This window comes from Somniosus microcephalus, unplaced genomic scaffold, assembly GCF_052327205.1.
Source record: "Somniosus microcephalus isolate GS21.2 unplaced genomic scaffold, FLI_Smic_1.0 unresolved_chr5, whole genome shotgun sequence".
In the NCBI taxonomy this organism is placed as follows: Eukaryota; Metazoa; Chordata; class Chondrichthyes; order Squaliformes; family Somniosidae; genus Somniosus; species Somniosus microcephalus.
In genome coordinates, this window is record NW_028225183.1 from 39,173,259 (window position 1) to 39,181,405 (window position 8,147).

Genomic DNA, 8,147 nt, shown 5'->3' on the forward strand with positions numbered 1-8,147 from the left:
TCCTCGTTAGTATAGTGGTGAGTATCCCCGCCTGTCACGCGGGAGACCGGGGTTCAATTCCCCGACGGGGAGGATTTTTAACATCCCCAATTTTAAACCTTTGGGCAGCTCCTTAAAAAGACCCTGGGAAAAGTTGAATAGAACAAAATGAACGAAAATAATTTTAAAATATGTACATGACGAAATTTATAACAACTCCCTGCACCAGTTGCTCGTTAGTAGAGTGTTCTCCTTCTGTTTGCCTGTTGTGTGGGGCACTGAGGAGGGAGAGAGAAAATGAGATAACAGCGGGAGAAAGCACGACTGCTCTTTCAAAGAGACAGCACAGGCACGATTGGCCGAATGGCCTCCCACCGTGCTGCCAGCCTCCATGAATGCATGACACTGAGATGGATATCTGAGACATACCCACACAAAGAGAGCACATACGGGTATTTTGTGTGTGTTTGCTGCTTTGTCTCAAGCACTGCATAACCATTTCCTCGACAATGTCGTGGATATTATGATGTTCAGTTTTCACTTCCCCGACGGCTTCTCTCTGACTTTATGCCTCTGTCTCTGAGAAAAGCATAGAAGGAAATATATGGCAAATGGACGCCTTCCCGCACTTGATGCTGTGGTTTAGTGAACATGTCCTTTGTGTTCTCGTCTAAAAGATGTCATCTTGTACGAAAAGTTTGCCTGGCGTGAAAGTGATCTGAATTTCAAAGCAGCAAGGAGGAAAGTCTGCGTTGCTCTGCTTGCTGGCAGGCAGCTTTATGCAGCTTCCCTGGTGGTCTAGTGGTTAAGAATCAGCGCTTTCCCCACCACGGCCCGGGTTCGATTCCCGGTCAGGGAACAGTGCGTTTTGAGGCTGTTTGAAATGCCTCCAATCAATGCACCCGCGCGAAGCAATGCCTGCTCCTGATCAACCTTTGCAATTTCAACACTGCTGCTGCCTCAACAGGTACACAATGCACTTCCTTGCCTTCTGTAAAATGCCTGCTGTTTCAAAGTTAGCAGGAAATTACATTTGGAACGAGACAATTTAAACGTGTACATGTCCACATTTAACTGCAGCTGACAGTGTCAGAACAGTCACGGTTATTATCAAGCTTCCATGTATTTTCTTGTAGGCTGCACCCCCCTAACAAACTTAGCTTATCACAGCACGGCTATCAATCAACTCAACGCCAGTGTGAAGAATGCAACATTTGAAAGTTAGCAACGTGTGCAAGACTTTAGTGAGAGAGAGTTGGGCCGTGATAACATTTCTAAGCAGTAAGATATTCAGTAGGCCTGAGCCCTTGCTGCGTAATACAATTCTCCCCATACTGATTCTGTTATCTTCAATTGGTCTCCTCTGGTTACCGTCATACCTGCCACTGGCAAGCGTTTCTCCTTATTACCTCAAACAAATCCCCTTGTAATTTTGAAAGCCTCTTATTAAATTTCCCCTTAACCGTCTGAAGAAAACAATCACAAACTCTCAACATAGCTGAAGTTCCTTATCCCTCGGACCACTCTGCAAGACGTCAAACTGAGTGTCTCGCTCTGTATGTCTATCTTTGTCTCCCTCTTTGTCCCTGTCTCTCTATGTATAGGATTCTGAGGGTGCTTGACAGGATAGATGCAGGGAGGATGTTTCCCCTCCTGGGGGAATCTGCAACTAGGGGGCAAAGCTTCAGGATATCCGGTCGCCCATTTAAAACGGAGATGAGGAGGAATTTCTTCTCTCAGAATGTCGTGAATCTTTGGAATCCTCTACCCCAGAGAGCTGTGGAGGCGGAGTCATTGAATATATTCAAGGTGGAGACAGACATATATTTGAGCTACAGTGGAGTCAAGGGTTATGGGGAGCGGGCAGGAAAGTGGCGTTGAGTAGAAGAGCTGATCAGCCATGATCTTATTGAATGGCGGGGCAGGCTCGAGGGGCCGAATGGCCCACTCCTGCTCCTATTCCTTCTGTTCTTATTTCTGTCCCTTCAGCCTCTGTCCACAGGTCGATTTTTGCTCTGACAGGTTCGGCACCTTTCAGTTCCTCGTTAGTATAGTGGTGAGTATCCCCGCCTGTCACGCGGGAGACCGGGGTTCAATTCCCCGACGGGGAGCATTTTTAACATCCCCAATTTTAAACCTTTGGGCAGCTCCTTAAAAAGACCCTGGGAAAAGTTGATTAAAACAAAATGAACGAAAATAATTTTAAAATATGTACATGACGAAATGTATAACAACTCCCTGCACCAGTTCCTCGTTAGTAGAGTGTTCTCCTTCTGTTTGCCTGTTGTGTGGGGCACTGAGGAGGGAGAGAGAAAATGAGATAACAGCGGGAGAAAGCACGACTGCTCTTTCAAAGAGACAGCACAGGCACGATTGGCCGAATGGCCTCCCACTGTGCTGCCAGCCTCCATGAATGCATGACACTGAGATGGATATCTGAGACATACCCACACAAAGAGAGCACATACGGGTATTTTGTGTGTGTTTGCTGCTTTGTCTCAAGCACTGCATAACCATTTCCTCGACAATGTCGTGGATATTATGATGTTCAGTTTTCACTTCCCCGACGGCTTCTCTCTGACTTTATGCCTCTGTCTCTGAGAAAAGCATAGAAGGAAATATAAGGCAAATGGACGCCTTCCCGCACTTGATGCTGTGGCTTAGTGAACATGTCCTTTGTGTTCTCGTCTAAAAGATGTCATCTTGTACGAAAAGTTTGCCTGGCGTGAAAGTGATCTGAATTTCAAAGCAGCAAGGAGGAAAGTCTGCGTTGCTCTGCTTGCTGGCAGGCAGCTTTATGCAGCTTCCCTGGTGGTCTAGTGGTTAAGAATCAGCGCTTTCACCACCACGGCCCGGGTTCGATTCGCGGTCAGGGAACAGTGCGTTTTGAGGCTGTTTGAAATGCCTCCAATCAATGCACCCGCGCGAAGCAATGCCTGCTCCTGATCAACCTTTGCAATTTCAACACTGCTGCTGCCTCAACAGGTACACAATGCACTTCCTTGCCTTCTGTAAAATGCCGGCTGTTTCAAAGTCAGCAGGAAATTACATTTGGAACGAGACAATTTAAACGTGTACATGTCCACATTTAACTGCAGCTGACAGTGTCAGAACAGTCACGGTTATTATCAAGCTTCCATGTATTTTCTTGTAGGCTGCACCCCCCTAACAAACTTAGCTTATCACAGCACGGCTATCAATCAACTCAACGCCAGTGTGAAGAATGCGACATTTGAAAGTTAGCAACGTGTGCAAGACTTTAGTGAGAGAGAGTTGGGCCGTGATAACATTTCTAAGCAGTAAGATATTCAGTAGGCCTGAGCCCTTGCTGCGTAATACAATTCTCCCCATACTGATTCTGTTATCTTCAATTGGTCTCCTCTGGTTACCGTCATACCTGCCACTGGCAAGCGTTTCTCCTTATTACCTCAAACAAATCCCCTTGTAATTTTGAAAGCCTCTTATTAAATTTCCCCTTAACCGTCTGAAGAAAACAATCACAAACTCTCAACATAACTGAAGTTCCTTATCCCTCGGACCACTCTGCAAGACGTCAAACTGAGTGTCTCGCTCTGTATGTCTATCTTTGTCTCCCTCTTTGTCCCTGTCTCTCTCTGTATAGGATTCTGAGGGTGCTTGACAGGATAGATGCAGGGAGGATGTTTCCCCTCCTGGGGGAATCTACAACTAGGGGGCAATGCTCCAGGATATCCGGTCGCCCATTTAAAACGGAGATGAGGAGGAATTTCTTCTCTCAGAATGTCGTGAATCTTTGGAATCCTCTACCCCAGAGAGCTGTGGAGGCGGAGTCACTGAATATATTCAAGGTGGAGATAGACATATATTTGAGCTACAGTGGAGTCAAAGGTTATGGGGAGCGTGCAGGAAAGTGGCGTTGAGTAGAAGATCTGATCAGCCATGATCTTATTGAATGGCGGGGCAGGCTCGAGGGGATAATGGCCCACTCCTGCTCCGATTCCTTCTGATCTTATTCTTATTTCTGTCCCTTCTGCCTCTGTCCCTTTGTTCACAGGTCGATTTTTGCTCTGACAGATTCGGCACCTTTCAGTTCCTCGTTAGTATAGTAGTGAGTATCCCCGCCTGTCACGCGGGAGACCGGGGTTCAATTCCCCGACGGGGAGAATTTTTAACATCCCCAATTTTAAACCTTTGGGCAGCTCCTTAAAAAGACCCTGGGAAAAGTTGAATAGAACAAAATGAACGAAAATAATTTTAAAATATGTACATGACGAAATTTATAACAACTCCCTGCACCAGTTCCTCGTTAGTAGAGTGTTCTCCTTCTGTTTGCCTGTTGTGTGGGGCACTGAGGAGGGAGAGAGAAAATGAGATAACAGCGGGAGAAAGCACGACTGCTCTTTCAAAGAGACAGCACAGGCACGATTGGCCGAATGGCCTCCCACCGTGCTGCCAGCCTCCATGAATGCATGACACTGAGATGGATATCTGAGACATACCCACACAAAGAGAGCACATACGGGTATTTTGTGTGTGTTTGCTGCTTTGTCTCAAGCACTGCATAACCATTTCCTCGACAATGTCGTGGATATTATGATGTTCAGTTTTCACTTCCCCGATGGCTTCTCTCTGACTTTATGCCTCTGTCTCTGAGAAAAGCATAGAAGGAAATATATGGCAAATGGACGCCTTCCCGCACTTGATGCTGTGGTTTGGTGAACATGTCCTTTGTGTTCTCGTCTAAAAGATGTCATCTTGTACGAAAAGTTTGCCTGGCGTGAAAGTGATCTGAATTTCAAAGCAGCAAGGAGGAAAGTCTGCGTTGCTCTGCTTGCTGGCAGGCAGCTTTATGCAGCTTCCCTGGTGGTCTAGTGGTTAAGAATCAGCGCTTTCACCACCACGGCCCGGGTTCGATTCCCGGTCAGGGAACAGTGCGTTTTGAGGCTGTTTGAAATGCCTCCAATCAATGCACCCGCGCGAAGCAATGCCTGCTCCTGATCAACCTTTGCAATTTCAACACTGCTGCTGCCTCAACAGGTACACAATGCACTTCCTTGCCTTCTGTAAAATGCCGGCTGTTTCAAAGTCAGCAGGAAATTACATTTGGGACGAGACAATTTAAACGTGTACATGCCCACATTTAACTGCAGCTGACAGTGTCAGAACAGTCACGGTTATTATCAAACTTCCATGTATTTTCTTGCAGGCTGCACCCCCCTAACAAACTTAGCTTATCACAGCACGGCTATCAATCAACTCAACGCCAGTTTGAAGAATGCAACATTTGAAAGTTAGCAACGTGTGCAAGACTTTAGTGAGAGAGAGTTGGGCCGTGATAACATTTCTAAGCAGTAAGATATTCAGTAGGCCTGAGCCCTTGCTGCGTAATACAATTCTCCCCATACTGATTCTGTGATCTTCAATTGGTCTCCTCTGGTTACCGTCATACCTGTCACTGGCAAGCGTTTCTCCTTATTACCTCAATCAAATCCCCTTGTAATTTTGAAAGCCTCTTATTAAATTTCCTCTTAACCGTCTGAGGAAAACAATCACAAACTCTCAACATAACTGAAGTTCCTTATCCCTCGGACCACTCTGCAAGACGTCAAACTGAGTGTCTCGCTCTCTATGTCTATCTTTGTCTCCCTCTTTGTCCCTGTCTCTCTCTGTATAGGATTCTGAGGGTGCTTGACAGGATAGATGCAGGGAGGATGTTTCCCCTCCTGGGGGAATCTACAACTAGGGGGCAATGCTCCAGGATATCCGGTCGCCCATTTAAAACGGAGATGAGGAGGAATTTCTTCTCTCAGAATGTCGTGAATCTTTGGAATCCTCTACCCCAGAGAGCTGTGGAGGCGGAGTCACTGAATATATTCAAGGTGGAGATAGACATATATTTGAGCTACAGTGGAGTCAAAGGTTATGGGGAGCGTGCAGGAAAGTGGCGTTGAGTAGAAGATCTGATCAGCCATGATCTTATTGAATGGCGGGGCAGGCTCGAGGGGATAATGGCCCACTCCTGCTCCGATTCCTTCTGATCTTATTCTTATTTCTGTCCCTTCTGCCTCTGTCCCTTTGTTCACAGGTCGATTTTTGCTCTGACAGATTCGGCACCTTTCAGTTCCTCGTTAGTATAGTAGTGAGTATCCCCGCCTGTCACGCGGGAGACCGGGGTTCAATTCCCCGACGGGGAGAATTTTTAACATCCCCAATTTTAAACCTTTGGGCAGCTCCTTAAAAAGACCCTGGGAAAAGTTGAATAGAACAAAATGAACGAAAATAATTTTAAAATATGTACATGACGAAATTTATAACAACTCCCTGCACCAGTTCCTCGTTAGTAGAGTGTTCTCCTTCTGTTTGCCTGTTGTGTGGGGCACTGAGGAGGGAGAGAGAAAATGAGATAACAGCGGGAGAAAGCACGACTGCTCTTTCAAAGAGACAGCACAGGCACGATTGGCCGAATGGCCTCCCACCGTGCTGCCAGCCTCCATGAATGCATGACACTGAGATGGATATCTGAGACATACCCACACAAAGAGAGCACATACGGGTATTTTGTGTGTGTTTGCTGCTTTGTCTCAAGCACTGCATAACCATTTCCTGGACAATGTCGTGGATATTATGATGTTCAGTTTTCACTTCCCCGATGGCTTCTCTCTGACTTTATGCCTCTGTCTCTGAGAAAAGCATAGAAGGAAATATATGGCAAATGGACGCCTTCCCGCACTTGATGCTGTGGTTTGGTGAACATGTCCTTTGTGTTCTCGTCTAAAAGATGTCATCTTGTACGAAAAGTTTGCCTGGCGTGAAAGTGATCTGAATTTCAAAGCAGCAAGGAGGAAAGTCTGCGTTGCTCTGCTTGCTGGCAGGCAGCTTTATGCAGCTTCCCTGGTGGTCTAGTGGTTAAGAATCAGCGCTTTCACCACCACGGCCCGGGTTCGATTCGCGGTCAGGGAACAGTGCGTTTTGAGGCTGTTTGAAATGCCTCCAATCAATGCACCCGCGCGAAGCAATGCCTGCTCCTGATCAACCTTTGCAATTTCAACACTGCTGCTGCCTCAACAGGTACACAATGCACTTCCTTGCCTTTTGTAAAATGCCTGCTGTTTCAAAGTCAGCAGGAAATTACATTTGGGACGAGACAATTTAAACGTGTACATGCCCACATTTAACTGCAGCTGACAGTGTCAGAACAGTCACGGTTATTATCAAACTTCCATGTATTTTCTTGCAGGCTGCACCCCCCTAACAAACTTAGCTTATCACAGCACGGCTATCAATCAACTCAACGCCAGTTTGAAGAATGCAACATTTGAAAGTTAGCAACGTGTGCAAGACTTTAGTGAGAGAGAGTTGGGCCGTGATAACATTTCTAAGCAGTAAGATATTCAGTAGGCCTGAGCCCTTGCTGCGTAATACAATTCTCCCCATACTGATTCTGTGATCTTCAATTGGTCTCCTCTGGTTACCGTCATACCTGTCACTGGCAAGCGTTTCTCCTTATTACCTCAATCAAATCCCCTTGTAATTTTGAAAGCCTCTTATTAAATTTCCTCTTAACCGTCTGAGGAAAACAATCACAAACTCTCAACATAACTGAAGTTCCTTATCCCTCGGACCACTCTGCAAGACGTCAAACTGAGTGTCTCGCTCTCTATGTCTATCTTTGTCTCCCTCTTTGTCCCTGTCTCTCTCTGTATAGGATTCTGAGGGTGCTTGACAGGATAGATGCAGGGAGGATGTTTCCCCTCCTGGGGGAATCTACAACTAGGGGGCAATGCTCCAGGATATCCGGTCGCCCATTTAAAACGGAGATGAGGAGGAATTTCTTCTCTCAGAATGTCGTGAATCTTTGGAATCCTCTACCCCAGAGAGCTGTGGAGGCGGAGTCACTGAATATATTCAAGGTGGAGATAGACATATATTTGAGCTACAGTGGAGTCAAAGGTTATGGGGAGCGTGCAGGAAAGTGGCGTTGAGTAGAAGATCTGATCAGCCATGATCTTATTGAATGGCGGGGCAGTTTCGAGGGGCCGAATGGCCCACTCCTGCTCCTATTCCTTCTGTTCTTATTCTTATTTCTGTCCCTTCTGCCTCTGTCCCTTTGTTCACAGGTCGATTTTTGCTCTGACAGATTCGGCACCTTTCAGTTCCTCGTTAGTATAGTAGTGAGTATCCCCGCCTGT

At 46.4% G+C, this 8,147-nt stretch overlaps 2 non-coding genes across 2 annotated transcripts; both read left to right on the plus strand.

Annotated features, from left to right (window-relative positions):
• trnad-guc (transfer RNA aspartic acid (anticodon GUC)) lies at positions 1-72 on the plus strand. The gene has a single exon. It is a non-coding gene; the product is annotated as a tRNA-Asp (tRNA).
• A 1,946-nt stretch (positions 73-2,018) lies between these two features.
• On the plus strand, positions 2,019-2,090 carry trnad-guc (transfer RNA aspartic acid (anticodon GUC)). The gene has a single exon. It is a non-coding gene; the product is annotated as a tRNA-Asp (tRNA).
• The last annotated feature ends 6,057 nt before the right edge of the window (positions 2,091-8,147 follow it).